Source organism: Cydia splendana, chromosome 14, assembly GCF_910591565.1.
Source record: "Cydia splendana chromosome 14, ilCydSple1.2, whole genome shotgun sequence".
Taxonomy (NCBI): domain Eukaryota; kingdom Metazoa; phylum Arthropoda; class Insecta; order Lepidoptera; family Tortricidae; genus Cydia; species Cydia splendana.
In genome coordinates, this window is record NC_085973.1 from 10137016 (window position 1) to 10156455 (window position 19440).

General features: G+C 36.3%; 1 protein-coding gene and 1 long non-coding RNA gene across 2 annotated transcripts in view; both read left to right on the plus strand.

The window, feature by feature from the left end:
* The window catches only part of LOC134796789 (uncharacterized), a 285519-nt gene that overhangs the window by 43956 nt on the left and 222123 nt on the right, over positions 1-19440 (plus strand). The window lies entirely within an intron of this gene.
* Positions 591-13497, plus strand: LOC134796887 (uncharacterized). The gene is made up of 4 exons (XR_010145019.1): positions 591-689; positions 766-861; positions 948-1164; positions 13017-13497. It is a non-coding gene; the product is annotated as an uncharacterized LOC134796887 (long non-coding RNA).

Here is a 19440-nt window from a genome sequence, read left to right on the forward strand (position 1 = left end):
TAACAAAGTTCCACAGCTCACGGCTAGCGGAGTGAAAACATTTGCATTGCATTTCGTACGTTAATTAATGTGGTTTATATTTTAAAGCATATTATTAAATATTCAGAAATATCAAAAGCTGGCAGAAGGTACTCGTTTTAATGTAGATTTTTACATAATATTTTTATATAATTATATATTATTATTGTAACAACATATTTTTTAAGCCTCATAGGTATTTTTTAAATAGCATTAAAGTCATATTTTTTTTCTGCTATAAAGGACATCTAGCGTTGTGCGATGGTAATACTTGATTTAACACGTGCATTGATTGTATTGACTCGGTCTGAAGACTCCTTAGTTGATGAAAGGATCGACAGAGGGCGTGAGTTAGCTTGCTATCTGCTTTTTCTTAAATAAAAGTTTTTCTTTTATTAATTTACTAAAATTAAAACCTAATTAAATGTATTATTACTGTTCTTCTTTCGTTTTTGGAAATTATTATTATCTTTTTTTACTGATACGAGTTTTGAAAGCTGGATCTACATAGTGCGCGCAACGAAACGCAGCGGTGGGAGTATCTTCGGTTCGGTGTGATCTGTCAGCTGTCATTTTATTTCGGATAGGATGGTGTAGAGAGACGTAATCCGTTTTATTCAAAAGCCAGTGTACGCCACATTGTTTTAAATCGCGGTTTAAAACGCTTCATCGTAAGTAATTTACCTATTTTCTTCATCATTTCGTGTGGAATTAGTGCAGTGCTGATTATTTTTATCTTTATTTCAGCTATTGGATGTGAATCGTTTTGTCAAGAGTGAGCCCCGGTGGCATGGAAATTATGCAGTAGGTACATATACTCTGAAGGCCTATTATCTGCCCCGGGTAAGTCACCCCCTTTGCGCAGTTTCGAATTCTACATAATTCTGCGGAAACTCCGTTCCGTTGCTTATTTATTTTGTAATTTTCAGGGCTTCACGACTTACTACTTTACTAGTCCACGCGGTCGTCAGGGCCAAGAGTTTTGCTAGTTTTACACAATATTCCTACTTTCTCACGTGGTCGCGTTATCCCAAGCGCACCCTGAGGCTATCTGCAGCTGAGAGTGGACTTGTGGGAGCAGGTCCGGACTGTTCCCCGGTGCTGGTTCGAAGCATGGCGTCAGCGCAGGAGTTATGAACAGTCGAGGTCGGAGTGTTCCCTTTTATTTTATTAAGGCGCCCAATATTTATAGTTTACCAAGGTCTTCCGGCATATTGAAACCACTCATTCCCTGTGCTCTAAATTTAATTTAAGACTGAGCTAGTTACTATAATTATTAGTTATTACCTAACCTAATCCTACCGCTAAGCTGGTGTTGCAAATTGTAAGTTTTCTTTGATTTTACCATGACGATGAAAGAAATATACTCCTAAACTTAGTATTGACCCTCACCAAACAGCAATATGAAAAAAAAAAACATTTTATTTTATACCACTATAGGGCTCCCGATATTCTCGTTATAATATATATTGATATTTATAAGTAGGTACTGTAATGCTATGTGAATTTTAAAAATACCAAAATACTAAAATGTCCAGCGGTTACAGCGACAAACCATTAAAAATGTTTTTACTTAAATAGTTAAGTTGCGCTTGAAGGTTGTCACACACACCTCGCTTGAGTGAAAATCCTTAATTCCTGAATTGTTGTATATGGCTGAAACGCAAAGAAACGCAACCGATTTTGAACACATTTAATTAACAAGGACACTAAATATGTGTTTACTGACGTAATATGTATATAGTTGTGGGTAAAATACTGCTTACTAATGTCCCCAGAGTTTGAACAGACCCAAAACTTTGGCGCGATTAATCCTGTCCCTAGAGGTTGTCCAATTGTAAAGAAAATATTGCTCATTTACATGGAACGCTCATGTTGAACTTTCTACAATCCCATCCATACAAAGCTTTATATTTTCGTTGTCAGGGTTGTTTCGGGTGTGTCACTACATGTGTTCTATTAGCTACAGGAAGTAATATATTAATGAATTTCACAATGCTCGTGTCCTGGTATGCATATCTGGTTACCTTTGTTGACATACATCAATTAGAATCAATTTCTAACGGCTATTTTTGACATGTATTTTTTTATGTATAAGTTTATTCTGATACATGTAGTTTAATAGTTTAGTTTATTTAATTTTACTGTATTATTGTATATCATTGTAATTTTATGTCCCAATAAAGTTAAACCATATTAATATAACATAGCACATTTGACAATAACACACTTGGACATACGTAGCTGGACCGTATGGTTTAAATTTAAAAGGATATTTTAATCGACTTTAAAATAATATTTAATAGAAAAAAAACCGACTTCATAAAACAGTTTGAAATGCCATTTCAATTACTCACCACCAACAAATGCCACTGTTATATTCAAATGCTCGCTATAAGTACCTATGCATATAAGAGTTGAGTACTCTCCTCAATTTATTGCCCGTGGCAAGGTTTTCAATTTCATCCTCACAGTTGATTAAATGTTTAGGTAACTTATTGCATCATTTATTTATTCAACTCTCATGTGTACTTCAAATGGAACTTACCACAAACTTAGTCTCCTCAAACTTGCCAGTTTATGAAAGTCTTCTTTACTTGTTGAAGTATTAATATGTGTGGCCAGGCGAACTTTACTAACTATCTTATCGTACGGGTATAGTTATGACTCTTCAAATACTTCAGTTAAATACCGTTCACATTCAAGCAATTTTTTAGTCTTAAGCATCTATCACTTCAAAAAAGGTCCAACGTAAGCTCTTCAAGCTTGGTCCAAAACCCTTAGATGGCATAATGAATTGCTAACGTTATAAAAGTTACAGCGACATGTCTGAGAATGTAGATCTATATAAATGAGTGGCTATAAAAGTAGGTCGAGAAATATGGCTGGGTCGTTGGTTCCCGTTTTTATGGTCGATTATCCTAAAGCAATGTCGATTTCAGAGAGCTGGTACGATCTTGTGCCACGCAGCAATCTGATCCGCGACATTTTAATGCTCTCTCTTACTTTATCCATCGGCGAGATGGAGATGGGGATAGGAGTTGTGATTTTCGTGTTTTCTTTTGAGACGGGTGAGTTAGACGTCACAATCTGTTGCTCCTCGGGCCGGGAGTCGATATTGAGACGGTTATTTCTCCGTTTATTTGCTGCCGCGACGCCGCGCTAGTCGACTATTCCTTTTACTTGCAGGCTCAGGCAACCAGTTTACTATGACCTAAAGATCCATCGCCATTATGCGTAACCTGCGAACGTATTTAAAGTTTTCAACATACCAATGTTGAAAACATTGAATAGCTTGCGATATGTAAACGTTTGAAATAACACTCCTGCTACGTATACTACTTCACTGTTTGTTTTACAATGTTGCTTATTGAATTGCTTCGATATTTGTTGGACCCCGCTTTATTAGAGAGGCTTGTTTGCTTTAATAGCTTCAAATTACTCTTTAGACTTGTACATATGTGCATCAAAATGAAATAAGTTAGTTCCCCTGCATCTTTATGATTTATGTGTGCTACATATATAACTTAATGGGCATCAAAAAGCCACCAACAAATTCTAGACACCTTTAAGGATAATGATTAAACATAAAACATTACACTCAAGTTCATTAAAATCATCACAGTGTAGATTATTTTTGATCATGGAACTTTGCTCAAAGTAAAATAAAATACATCGCAGACTAAATTTAAGTAAGTTGTATACTTACCTAATCATCCAACACCGTGTTTGAATAAACTTGAGCTAATACAGTGTAACAAAGTCGTGAGTTGGAGTTTCCTTCTTGTAAATTTATTTTGCATAATCATCGAGATTACAACATCTGGAATGTATTCTGACCTAAAAAATATAAGTACATCAATTTGATATCAATCTCATTATATCCTTCACGCACCATTAGATATATGAGAGTAAGGGAAATGAAGTGAATTTAATATCAAATTAATATTACTTATATGAATTATCAATTTTCAGAAAATCCACGCGTAATGTGAAATAAATATGAAACCACGTTGAGACTTTTAAAATTCAAATGCAAGGAACGGAGGAAAGGATTAATTAAACAATGTTTGCGCGTAAGATACTCGTACCTACACTGCAATTTAGTGTCGAAAACACACAGCAGGTAACAACAATTTGTAGGTAGTTCCTACAAAAAATGCATGTAAACAATTCCGGTAATAGCCGAAATTTTCCGAAATTCATAAGGATCTGACTGTAGTACTTATTGGAAAGTGACGGCGCCGTTTGGCACTGCTAGTAACACGATATAATAAATTGAATGAATTTATTTTCCAACTCGCGTATCACGCCTAGCCATTTATTTTCCATAATTTATCCGAATCCGAGTATTCCAAGTGCTCTGAGCGCTAATCTGAAGAAAGGATAAAATAAAGCAGAATCATACGTATTATTCTTTCATTTTGGCGGAGAAAATATGTTCGAATAAATAAAAGAATAAATGAAATGGTTTTGTTCCTTTTTCTACTGAACTTTCAATTCCGGCCGATGTTACCAGTCACTAATTGTCTCGAAAACCATTCATAACTTCCTAAATAATTACGTTATACATGACCGGACTAGGCCTTATGTCGTGTAATGTGTTTGGCTGATACTATGTCTGGCTGACGTTTATATCGTAACGATGACTACAGTAAGTTAAACCTTACAACTGTATTTCTTTATACACTTATGGTGCGCTCCCCTGTCTGCCCCGATTAAGAGGGAAGTATAGCTACTGACAATAGGTACTTTTTCCATATAATTTCCATTTCGGGAGATAACGTTTTCCACTAACTAAATCTTAACATATCACTTTGATTTTGACGTCGTACGTTTCAGCATAATATTATTATACATAATTATTGTAGGTTTATAGATTTCGCTTTAAAAAACAATTTTGAAGTGAAAACTTTCAAGCGGCGCTGTGCACTTTTTGCGATGAAGAAAAAATGTTAAACTCGCGAAAGCGTAAGACGTAAGACGCTTCGTAAGACGGACACGTGACCTGATCGAAAAACTGTTACAATGTCATTGAGTTTTCACTTCTGCCGGCACTCCCGTAGTGCAACCCGTTTTTTTTGTATTGCAAATTTTGTTAAAAGGAAAATCTATAAACCTAGTTTTTCATTGTGTCAATAACATACTAAAAAATCATGGAGAATGGAAAATATTTAGAAGTGGAAAAACGTTTTCTCTTTTTGTATGGACGATCACGTGCTATAATTCCCTCTTAATGGAAGTCATTCATGATAGTACGTAGCTTTCACTTACGAGTTCATCTTACTTCGCCGAATGCGTAAGTACATTCTCCAATACCAAATATCTATTATTCAATAGCGATCCCAGTCAATAACAATAATGACGCCTAAGCCTCGGGACGAACTACCTCTCGAGTAATCTTGAATATTAATAATAACAGCTAGCCATCAATTTCAGGTAAGCCTCGCCAAGTTTGCGTGCATATTGTATGTAGGCTATAACTCTACTTGGAAGGTTAGTAGGGTCGATTTAGAATACTAGCGTCAGCGGATCTCTTCTGTTATGAAGATTTCAAGTTGGGAAACCGGGTTTTTTTAGGGTTAGGAATTACATCAAGGATGGGCAATGGGCCTTTTTCAACCTTCGCTAGCGCAAACGGAGAGAAAATCGTCGTAATACTCCGATAGGTATAGGTAAGGTGCAGGGGGTGAATTTCGACTGCGGGATAATTTCAACTAATCGAAATATGTTCCATGTTTTACAGTCATTATTAACTAGAGTCACACACAACACACACAACACATCTCTTTCGCTATCTGGACATATATGGCGCAAAAATATAAGGTGCAGGGGGGCAGCACCTAGAACAAGTAGGAACCACGTTTCTCTCATTAGACCGAAGTAAGATGGCTGAAATGTGTAACAGCACGTAACAGTGGCGCTGCTGTATTGTACCGACGAGTAGCTCATTCGAGTGTACTAGTTACGAACAATAGTACATTTTCCCTTTCTGTCCTAACCTCGTTTCTCCAGTCTCCCCCACATTGTCTAATAGACTACTGATCTTTATGACAGACTGTACAGTTATTAATATGTGAGGTAAAATTAGTAAAGGATAATTTTTCCACATGTGGAGTTCAGTTTTTTCTCGCAACCTGCATTCTTTTTCTTTTTAGTATCAAAGCATATATATGTAGTGTATATGATTATAAGTGTAACAATAGTTTATTTTCAGGGCTTAGGACACTCGTGTTGATATTACCACATAAACTACATAAAGCTTTCTTCACATTCCAGTGTTCATATTATCAATTTAAGACCGAGAGTATAACCATTTTATACCGGTGATAAACGTAGTATTGTACAGTATTGTAATACATTTATTTTTACTCAAGTTTGCATAAATAACACGAAGTGCCTTGGGAACAGACAGGATGCATCTCATACATCGCTATCGTCATTATATGTTTATTGAGTTATTGTGAGGGCTTACAAGTGCTCTATTTACGGGATATTGTACTGGGTGTGTAATGATCGCTATAACAATAAATGATCTATTTTCATTTGACATAACAACATATGGTATAATTTTGAAAGATATATCACTAAGGTAATATAATCAACAATATGTATACCAACAAGAGGAATAATTTTATATGGTATAGTTAAGGGTAGGGTAACAGCACCAGTGGCCAGCCAGGGACCAGTGGTCAGCCTTTTGAGTCGTTTATTGGTCATAAATATCTGGTATATTCGTTTAAACAAAACGCGAGGACTCAAATAGGAGCTTTGATTCCTTATTGGCTAATACTTCACATGACAGGTGCGGTGAGGGAACGGGGGGAAGAAATATAGTCGTTCATACAGGTGCTGTTTGTCGACGAGTACAAAAGTGTCATGTCCGCCATATTTTTTACTGCACGTGGTGTTCTCTTAACAGGTGAGAAAAACTATGTTTTGATGTTAAAAGTTATTGTTTTTTGTTAATGATTGGTTTATTTATTAGTTTATCTATTAAATTGCATTATGTTTGAATGAAAATATCAATATTTAACTTATAAATTGAGGGGGCTGGTCACTGGATAACACTTTTTTACAAAAAATCCAGTGCCCAGCCCCCCACGGCTGACCTTTGGGTTATTCATTTATTTTATTATTTTCGAACCAACCGTTAGGACCGTTAAATTTACATTTTCAATTTTAGTTAGGCATGCCCTAGTCAATTTAAAGTAAAACCCAGTAGTCAGCCGCATTTGAAATAACGTTTTAATGCGGCTGACCACTGGATTTTGCGGATCCAGTACTCAGCCATTGACCTTGCTTGGTACGTCACCGCCAAAAATTTGTCCACATTTTAAAACTCTATCTCATTGAAATAAGGTTCAGAACTGTATACATAGTTTGACGTTAACTATACAGATTCTCTGTAGTACCTAAGTAATTGAATGATATTTTGTTTTTACCTGCTAGGTATATGTAAAATGTATGGACGTTTGTTTATTAATGATAATTAGATCAGCATAGACTCGTTTCATTATTTTTTACCGAATACTAGGAACATATTATATATTACCTGACTTACCTCGTTAATTTTTTGACGGAATAATTATTAGAAAATAGATATTGCGATTCTCAGTTTTAGTTAGTTAAGTGCCTATGGCCAACAAATTTCGTTTATTTATAAGAAATAATAAATATTATAATGTCGTTGATTTTGATCCCATTATTATGAATAGTTTATAGGCTGAGTACTGGGTAGACAAAGGCTGCTTACTGGATTTTGGAGGCTGACTACTGGAGAAAAGTGCCACTTTGTGTTTAAACTTAACTATAGATATTATAAAGAGGATTGTTATTTTTTTAACTATTTTGTTTTGAAACTATAATAAACAATTGATCTAACCATGTGATTCGTTTAATTATCCGACTGATCATGTCGAAATGCCGAACGTTCAAACTTAAAAAAGTCGTTATAAGGCTGACTACTGGTGCCTTTACCCTAGGTAGATATGAAATAAATTTAATATAACGAGTACCCAATATTTTAAGTTATAAATGACATAATTTCTAGCTGTTTATTATATTATATTACATACATTAAATATTTCGTCCCTAAAATTGAATCACCGAACATTAGTAAATGACTGAAAATAGTACCTTTATTGTTTTATCGTGTGGTGAAATTTTTTATGCGGAGAGCTTAAATTTAGAAATCATAATATCTATGTAAATTTTTATACTAATATAGGTTTTAACATTGCAAATACGACTTGGTGACGAATCGACTAAACCCCGCTTTGCGGGGCTTCTATTTTCTGCTCTGAGGGATAAAAGGTAACTAACGAACCTAACCTAACCCAACCTAAAATTGCGGTTGGAATACATAATAGCCAATTAATGTCGAACCTTTTATTATAAAGTATGTGCGTTATACTAGCTTGGCATTAGATTGAAAGTTATTATATCAAATACCTGTTATACTGTATGAGAGATATATATGATAACAATATGTCATTTGTATGTGTCATCTAAAAAAAATAAAAAAAAGCCATGAACAATATTTAGTAAGTACCTAATTCATGTCATATATGTATATGATATGAACTTAAACTCAACATCTTTGTGAGTGCCTAATTAATACGACATTAGACATGAGTGATTGAATGAGTGGAATTGAATGTTATTATATCAACTTAAACATGGGCCTACCCTAAAAATTTTTAAAACGACCGATAATGTTCGTTCATTTCGTTCCTATCTAACGGTTCAATGCAACCTAAACTACATCGTCGGTCTATCTGTCAGTCTTATTCAGTTGTCTTCTCCGGCTTGCGGTCACCACTTACTTCCCCAATGATTATCCGTTTGAAGAACGTGTCATCACAAGTTCCTCAATTGCACTACGCAGTAACATTTCAATCAATCCGCTCACGGCTCCCAACTGCCACAGGCGGTCAGTACTCAACTACTCACCATTACACATACAAAGCTCACACAGATTACTTCCCTACCTAATACATGCCATTCTATACAACAACGGTGGAAACCATACGGCCCGTACGATGGTAAGCGGCCATCGCAATCTATAAACGCTTGCAACTTCACTAGTGTCACAAGTTCTTTGCTTAACTTTTAAGTAGGTAACGAGTATATACAAAGAGTTGCTGTAGTTGAAATAAGACAGCCCCATGTGCAGAGCGTGCATGGAAGAAGAGGAAACAATAAAGCACATACTCCTAGACTGCAAACAGGTAGAGAACGGACGGTGTCCTGTCGAGTCACTTCCACCCTAGTCCGGGTGTCAGACAGGGGTGTATCATATCTCCACTCCTGTTTAACATCTACACGGAGCTCATCATGAGAATTGCCCTTGAAGACTGGACCGACGGAGTTGCAATCGGAGGACTAAAGATCTCAAACCTCCGTTACGCGGATGATACCACCTTATTCGCTACTGGTGCTGGTTATATGGAGGATCTGCTACGCAGGATGGAGAGGGTTAGCCTGGAATTTGGTTTAAAGATCAACCGCAGTAAGACCAAGATGATGATTATCGATCGTGTCAACGACAATTCGCCCGAAGTCACACAAATAGCGAATTGTGATGTTGTAAAATCGTATGTTTATCTAGGAGCTCTATTTTTCCAACAACGGAGGATGTGTAGACGAGATCAAACGTCGTATGGCAATAACTAGAAGCGCTATGAACAAGTTACGAAAAATATGGCGGAATCGTAACATCACAAAAGCCACAAAAATCCGGCTCGTTGGAGTACTTGTATTCCCCATATTTCTCTACGCCGCTGAGACGTGGACCCTGCGGGAGAGTGAGAGGAAGAGGGTGGATGCCCTGGAAATGTGGTGCTGGCGAAGAATGCTTGGGGTATCGTGGACCGAACACCGCACCAACGTTTCCATACTCCAAGAGCTCGGCATCAAGCAGCGTCTATCCTCCATCGTTCAAGCTCGCATCCTCACCTTCTTTGGACACGTTTCTCGACGTGGAGATGTATCCATAGAGCGACTGGTGGTGCAGGGCAGAGTAGAAGGTACCCGAGCGCGAGGAAGGTCGCCCATGAGGTGGACGGACCAAATAAAGGCAGCAATGGACGGCCCCTTGCACGAATGCGCTAAACGCGCAGCCGTCAGGGAGGAGTGGAGGCGAGCCGTCAAACGTGTCACAAAGGGAGACTTCCAATGATGACCACGACCGCTCTGTCAAGAGTGTCCCGATCAAGAAGAAGAAGTATGCAGGAGCAAATACCTAGGGACTCCGAGCACACTAAAAGAGGCTGTCAGCAACCTGAAAACATTGCTAGGCTTCATGGAGGAGCTGGGGTGGTTAGAGTAGCGAGTAGAGTAGCGCAAAATTGGCACAATGGTTGTCGATTTGTGGAAAATGCCCAGCAGCACTAACTACCTACTGCGTTGAATAAGTTGTAAAGGTGTACCATCGCCCACACTGTTAACTGTCCATCGGTGGACCTTATGCCTTTTGTAATAAGGTCTACCTAAGTGCAGTTAAGAGTGTTGCTGTTTGTAACAGGCAGCATAACAGGGTTATTCCCACTAGTTACCACCAAGTTTTTACCAGTGGTAACTACTGGGAATTTTTATTCCCAGTAGTTACCACCAAAACTTTGTTAGAGTTAAATACTAATAAAAACAGTAGGTATGAATAGTATAAATAGAGTTATTTTGAATTACCTAATAAAATCACTTGAAAAATCATCTAAATGGATTATTAAATTTATCCTTAAGTACATATATCATAGTTTTTGTACTAGTGCCGGTTAAACTGTTTCAATATTTTTGGTCACTTTTAAGGGAGTTTACTAAAACACTAATCGACTTATAGTTATTTATTAAATTACTCTATATATTTATACTACACTATTTATAGTGTTTTTATTAGTATTTAACTCTAACAAAATTTTGGTGGTAACTACTGGGAATAAAAATTCCCAGTAGTTACCAGTGGTAAAAGGTGGGAAAAAAATTCCCAGTAGTTACCACTGGTAACAACTTGGTGGTAACTAGTGGGAATAACCCCAGAGCGCCAACATAGTGGTATTTGACTGCGAGTAGCTATTTGTAAACGCTTTATAATACGGAGTCCGTGGAGAGTGATTATACCACACTATAGGCCACCGCTACCTCAATATGACGTTGTTCCCTGGAAATACCTACGCAGCAGGACCTACCACCTACGAACGCCAACAAACTTTACTGACTATTGGTGAACCCTATGTTAATGCAGTAAGGTTTACTAAAGGATAGAGTTAACTGTGTTCAAAACAGCACTATTTAGACCTCCCAGTTAATAGGTTTTCCGGTACACAGTCTGTGTGTATTCGAGCCAGCCTTATTGAATTACATACATACGTAGCACGCAGGATATCAAGGAAGTCGTGGGATGGATGGTTTTGAATGTCAGTAGGTATACTGAAAAGACAATGGGTTGTCAATTTAGACGAATATAAACTATTCGTATAGGGATGCACATAAGTAAGTAGCTGTTAAGGCCCAGTACGTTCGTGTTCTCTCATGTGGTTATTTATTTGGTTCTATGCAAAGTGTACGTGGCAGCTTTCATTAATAAATGTTGACCAATAATAGGTAGTAGGTACGTTAGGCAATTGCATTCTTTTATCAACTAATCGTTGAGCCAGATGAAAAGATGATACAGTGTACAATAAATTATATGAATCGAGCTCAGTAACAAATGGACTAAATCACGAGATAGGTGATATAATTAGTTATAAAATTTTAACAAATAGGGTTACCTAAATATTTGTCCAAATGCTGTTAATTTATGCTTTCGGATTTTTTGCCTTTACAGTAACAAACAAAACAGCAAGCTTTAAAATTTTAACAAATAGGGCTACCTAAATATTTGTCCATATGCTTTTAATTTATGCTTTCAGATTTATTGTGTTTACAGTAACAAACAAAACAGCAAGTACTTTTAACTTCGAACCAATTAGGATTAATTATGAATATAACGGCCAACGTGCGCCCATAAAATGTTCCCCATTTATATAAAAACCGCCTTAAAGGCAGTTAAAGGTAAAACACAACTAATGGATTTTTAACAGGACCCACCTCCAGCGCCCACCGCTACCAATCGCCTATAAATATTTATAAGTACCTATTTAAGATGAAACGCTCTCAAACTGTTTTTGTTAATCATAAAATGGAGTACTGACTAATGTGACAAGGATTACTCGCACCCATAACGAGCGATTATTTATGAAAATAATGCAAAGTGAAAACTCTCCAACTTTTTAGGGTTCCGTATCCAAAGGGTAAAAACGGGACCCTATTACTAAGACTCCACTGTCCGTCTGTCCGTCCGTCTGTCTGTTTGTCACCAGGCTGTATCAAATGACCGTGATGGCTGGACAGTTGAAATTTTCACATATAATGTTGCCGCTATAACAACAAAAATACTAAAAAGTACGGAACCCTCAGTGGGCGAGTCTGACTTGTAGTTGTCCGGTTTTTCTTATATCGAAGCGGAATTATGCAATATGTGTCTGCATTGCTAGTTAACCTACGCAAATATCCGCAAAATAAGAAAAAAAAACTAAAAAACATTCCTATTTTTTGTAGTTACCGCAAATGAAGTAAAAATTCCAAGCCCGTTTTACCTTCCCTTCCATCTGAACCTATTTCGATTTCGCTTTAAATGTTACTTTCGGAATCCAATACCAATTAGGATCTTTGATAGCTTTGAGGGCAAATAAACATTTTACTTTTACTATTTATTTACTTAATTGAGTATCGTTTCGACTGACTGGACCAATCATAACTGATTTGTATTATTGCAATTATTTCAACCGGGTTTTTGATTCCACTCTAAATGCCACCGTGAAACAAATACTAGGAATCAGATAGTATCGATATCGTTATGCCACACCCCAAACGCAATATTTGCCAACTGAGCTTGTTAACAAATAAAGGCCTCTTAATATTTTCTGTTTTTCTAAAAATCATTTTTATGTTATTTGCAGGCGCATGGAAGCTGGCAATAACCTGTGACAACATTATAAAGAAAAAGCACCGTCAGGCGAATTTTCTCCTACACCGCTAAATAGAGTTACGACGGTGGAATGAAAAATGACTTTTTTATGGGGTTTTTGTGACAAAATCTACACAGAGGCTGAAATGGAAAATTACAAAAATTTAAATGGGGCTTAATTGAACTCCAATGTTTTCCTTCTATTTGTGGTAAAAGGCCCAAATGTGTTTGCACGTATCGTATTCGTTTATGCCATTTACGATGCTCGGCCTAATGACATTCCAATCGCGCGCCGAGCGCAAGAAACTTGATTACTCGAGCAAAACCAGTATAAGAGCGCACTGAAACAAATTGAAGTGGATAATTGTTTTCCGTCGTATTTTCTTGGAAACGTTCGTATTTGTCATGCTATTTTAGTCAACGTCAGTACTTTTTGTACCGAGACTGACTGAAATAGCAAGACACGTTCGTACGTTTTCGGGAAAAAAACGATGGAAAATAATTATGCACTACATCTGTACAATGAATCGAGGACTCGACTCGCCTAGCCAAAGCGAACGCACGATCATTGCATTGCAGGCACGTCCGTCCACAGGGACCGCTCCTCAACGCTCATAACGATTACTCCTTCCGCCCCTAATTACACCTCTAAATGTACGCGTTTATAAGAATTAACAACGAGAGGCGCCTCTTTGTGACTGTCGATTTTATTATGGGAATCGGTATCCCGTAATGGATTAGATCACTAAATATACTAGGAATAATGGATTAGATCACTAAATATGCTAACTAACTTAAGTATTTTAGCTCCTAATGAAAAAATGCGACCAATTATTAGAAGGCACATATATATATCATGTCCCTTGTGTTAGGTCGAAATATTCAATTTAGATAGTTAATTGTAATTTCAAATTAGATATTTATAGCTAGGTGTGGGTAGATTGCCAAATTGCGTTCTAGTGGTTTAGAATCTATAAATTATTACCCTGATGTTGGTATTTCAATATGTTCGTAATTAAATACTTCACATTACTCGCAATAACCGTTGCAAGTTGTAATAATAATTCTAGTAGCCATTGTATACATTTTACAGGGTAAAAACATATCACGTGTACATTACTGATTTGTAGTAGGTACCTAAACTCTCAAGTTATTGTTAAAAAACTATAGATTAATGTGCCCTTGCATTCACATTTACTAAAAAAATATTTTTTTTTAATCTTTAGGTATGTCTGAAGTGTTCTTAAATTTGTTAACTATTAATTATTTAACTACTAACTAAATTACGGCACATAAATTAGATACGCCTATAAGTATTTTAAATTACATATCTGTAGTTACCTACATCTTCTCGGACGGTCGTATTAAATGTAAATAGCACCAAATCATAGCTAGATTAAAACAATGGTTTTACATCATTACAAAAAGGCAGGACGGGATTTTTGTATAGACGAATAAGGCACAGTTCGATTCAATGGCTGATTGGGGCTGAAGACTTTTCATGTTGGATTGATTGGATTCTGTTCTGTTCGTGTTCAAACGAAAAATTCAACATTTTTGAAAGAAACAGAATAATGCCTGGAAAATATCATATTCCGATAGATTTCAGCGAGCACGGAATGAAACCCCAAGCATATAAAATGCAATATCGGGTTAAAAATTTTCAATTTAAAGTCCGAATACTTTTTTTCAAAATTAATGCCATATTCGAAAATCAAAATGGTTCGAATCCCGGTAAGGGCATTCATTTGTGTGATGAACACAGATATTTGTTCCTGAGTCATAGTTGTTTTCTATGTATTTAAGTATGTATTTATCTATATACTTAAGTATGTTTATATCGTCGCCTAGTACCCATAGTACAAGCTATGTTTAGTTTGGGGCTAGGTCGATCTGTGTAAGATGTCCCCAATAGGGATATATTTATATTTATATTGGTATTATGTGCAGAGTAATGTTGGTTTTGTACTTATATAAGATTTGTTATTGATCGTTTAATAAACGTTCCGCAAGGCAGGACTTATTGAGAAAATTGACATAAAACACGCGCCTATATTTAAATACGCCTATATTTAAATAATATACCTACTAAGCGCGATACACACTGAGTCAAAGTACCTACTTAAAACTGATAGGTAATTTTTGGTTCTGAAGACTTACTAGTAATTAATTAGTTGAGTAAATCCTTTAACATGTTTTTTCGATCGTGCTAATGTCCCTCCGATCTACGGAGATCTTTTATAAGAGATGTGAGGCGGAAAAAACGTCAATTGGGACAACTAAAATAAGACAACGAAAAACCGACCGAAAGAAATACAGAATAGAGTATTTTCTTGCTCATATTGTTTTAAATACGGTAAGCGAGGAAAGTTATCGAGTTCCGCGAGGCGATGATGACTGCCTCGTGCCTCGATGTTTCACTCAAGATTTTTGCTTAAGTACGTGTTTCTTTGACTTTTTCATTCGGTTATGTATTTCGGATTTACAAAGACTTATTGAAAATAAAGTAATATCCCTCCTGAAAACGAGGGATTTTGATCTTGCTGTCCGTGTTCCAATTTTTCCTTATAAGATTTTTAAAATTAATATTGCGTTTTTACCTTAAACCTTACCTGGAATACTAAACTGATAATTGTAATTATTTTCAAGGGAAGATGTTGAAAAATATAACATTTAATTAATCACCTAAACTGGTAAGTCTCAGTATATGTATAATAAGATTAATAAGTAGTAGTTACCTACTTGCCGCTTTTTGGGACAACAAGAAAACAAATAGTATTGTATTTATGTCATAGCTCTATAAGTTTAATACTACTATCTGTAGATATATACCACTACCACTATATACCACTTAAAACATTATTCCATAACCGTCTAATTTAAATAGATTTAACGATTGTAATGTCAGAGTAAACCCAACCGCGGCAAACCACAGGTCTTTGTAGAACGAAATAATATTTAAATATTATTTTATCACTGAAAGCAGGGTTGGGTGAAACCTTGCCCGAGGGACTTACCCAGATTTTACAATTGATCTTTTCTCAAGATTTTCGCATTCTTCAATACTTAAGAGAGCCTTTTGTGAAAATACCGAAGATTTTTTTTGAGAAAATATAAAATTCATCTTTAAGTCGAAAAATTATTATTAATTTTTGTATAGCCTCGTAAGACCCAAGCCAATTTTTGCGCCTTCGAATTTGGAACTTTCTTTTATTTCTATAAGAGTTCATAACTCGAATTTAATGTGTACTTGTACAAGTACGCGGGGACTTACGAGGATAGGATAGAGCGCTGCTGTGTCGTAGGTAAGGCGTGCGGGCTATATACCTGAGGTTGTACTTCTGCTAGTACCTACATTGGGTTTCTCGAAACATATTCAGTTGCTTTTCCTTGAAGAAAAGTTCGTTAGGAAGTGGAACCCAGACTAATCCCACAGGCCTTTTTCTCTGGGTTAGAAGGTAAGATAAGAGTTGCGTCCATTTGCTTGCTTACGTCAATTCTTGGGATAGGGTTGGCAAATCTGGACACCGGGCAAATCTGGCACTTTTATAGAGCAATCATGAAATTAATTCCAAGCTAAGAAGGGAGGGAAGGCACATAAATGCATACCTACTAAAATGTTGAAATATTATAGCTTTTGATAGATTACATAGTACAGTCAACTGTAAAAATATGGGTGTGGCCAACTTATTCAAAAATTTGTCCCATAGTTCTTAATTCCCTGACATAAGAGCTATGGAACATATTTTTGAGATGATTTGTGCACCCATATTTTTACAGTTGACTGTACATGACGCGACGGCATCCGTTTTTTTATTAAGGTAAACAATCATGCTGAATTTTCCCTTTCTCGTCTTCTTTCAATCTTTGCCACTGTATCTTTTGAAATAGATTGTCATGCCGCATTACGGTACTTATTATACTTCCCCTCAATTCCATTGTGTTCCATATGGTTATTTTTATTTCATTTTTCCGCGTCATTAGTAGTTCATTCTTCATTTTACTCAGCGACACACAAAATTTTTCGAGCCTCCTTTAGTTTCTCTGTGTCATTTTCTAGTCGACCCACTTTACGTTAATCTTTCAACAAGTTTGGGTTTCTTCATGTATGTTCAAACAATGCTACTCTGGTAAACATAGCGATTGTAAAGTTTTTGTTTTAAAGCGGTTTGCGAGGGGTTTCCTCTCCCCATCCCCCCTTTGCAAAACAAATCAAACCTATTTTGGATGCGCTAGTGAAAAACAGCTTTCATAATGCCGACGTTGCTTTGGTCTGAACCAAAAATTTTTTTGATTCATAGTTTATTTGATAAATTTATTATATTTTACTCGCTCGCTGGTATTTGCTGCTGCTAGTAATGTTCGTAAGTTGATACTTATTTAACAATACACATCATGACATCATCATTATCAACATAGATGTACATTATTTAAGTAATCATTTTGCGTACGCATTAACTGTTTTTGGAAAATGTTCCTTATTCATTCGTTTCTGACATGAAATCCATTTTGTTCACTCAAAACGTTGTATAAACTCATTGTAACTGGTCGCATGCAATAACGGTGTGCGATGTGCACATTTATTTTTCAATTTAACACATGGTAGGACCGTTGTGATTCACAACGTTTAACTCATCATCTTAAACGATCCAGTATAATCTATATTCGGAAATAGGGTGTACGGCGTCGGGAGTTCAAGTTGTACAGTTGGGTTACAGTCAGGAGAAAATGTTATATGATTATGTTTGCTGTTTTGCACACAACACCTATCTACGATGGGCCAGACTTGCCGCCTCGCGGCCCCTGAGTCGCCTGTTGCAAGTTTATGTAAAATCTACAAACGATTAAATTTTACTACGGTTGTTAGCTAAATCAGTGATGGTAAAATTTGTTTATGCCCAGAATATACAGATATACGTTGTACAGTCACCTGCAATAACATATCACTCAAGAAAGGCCGCATAAACATGTGATAATAAATGTTCTTATTCCGCTACAAATAAGATCGTGTTAGATAGGTAATAATTATTATGCGGCTTTCATTTGTGTAACATGTTATTGCAGGTATTACTGTACATAAAAGATGGACAAAATCTTCTGTAAAGTAATTTCTGAAAAAATCACAAGGAATTAATTTCGTTGCCTGTAAATAATGTAAGGAGTTTTCGATTTTTTTTCCATATGGCAGTTCTGGTTTTTTCACCATTTAACAAAAATTAAAATAACATAAGTAGGTACTTAATTACATTTGTATAGGTAGGAGTATGATTATCACTCTGAGATACACGAATTCATCTCAATTACATCATAATCAACGGTTTGGATAATTACATTGAATAGGTTAGAAGTAGGTACCTAACGAGTGACTAAGGCATGGATCGTACGGTTACCATCAGTTTGTCACTGACATAAACGCCGTCGAGAACGTAATTTACTTTCTATACATCCCGTTTGCACTAATATGCGAGTGCGAGCGAGATGTATAGAAAGTAAATTACGTTCTCGACGGCGTTTATGTCAGTGACAAACTGATGGTAACCGTACTGATCAAAGTTAAAAACGTAGTACCTACTCGTACAAAGAGTTTAGTTTCCGACCCATTTCGTACCTTGTCACAGTGACATTCAATATGAAAGTCGCTAGAGACCTCATACTGGCTACTGGGTCTTCAGAAACGCGTAGCTTTTTAGGATTGGCGCTTAAGTCCTTTATGCCAATTTCCGCATTAAAAAAAATCCAAAAGTGGATTGACAATAAAGAACTATTTACTTAAGTACCTAATCTAGAATCTGGTCACAAAATTCGGTTAAGTAGACCAGTGGAGGAAAACATCCAGACGTACGAAAGCAAAATGCCAAAGTTAAAATGGAGACCTTAGCTAACGCTACGGCCAATTACATTTGTCGGTAACTGGATTAAAGTGTGTTTCCACAATAATGAGCATTGGCGCAGTAACATGAATGTTATGTGGTTAAGGGCGTCCCTTTCTAACGACTAACGAAGAATAAATGGGAGAGGGAAGCAGAGTGTCGCAGTTTCCACGTATTGAATGACCACGGGACGCTTATTGTGACGACATCCTGCTGGGTCAATCTCTTCGCTTACCAAGCGAAGCAAGTGGGGTCGCCTTTAATATAAAAGGGTAATTGAATCAAGTTGCGTTAAGTATATAGACACTGGCATACACCGCACAACTTTTTAATTTTACCAAACGACAAAATTATAACTAAACTAGATGAAAACCCGGCTTCGCTCGGGTAAAATAAATAATAGTAATAGGTAATACTCATTTTGAATTAAGTAATTATTTACTTTTAGACTTCATACCTTCATCAAGGCGGTTACAAACCTATCTCATCTCAGAAAACTTTAAATCCGTAACATACAATCATAACTCGAAAAATTTACTATTCCGA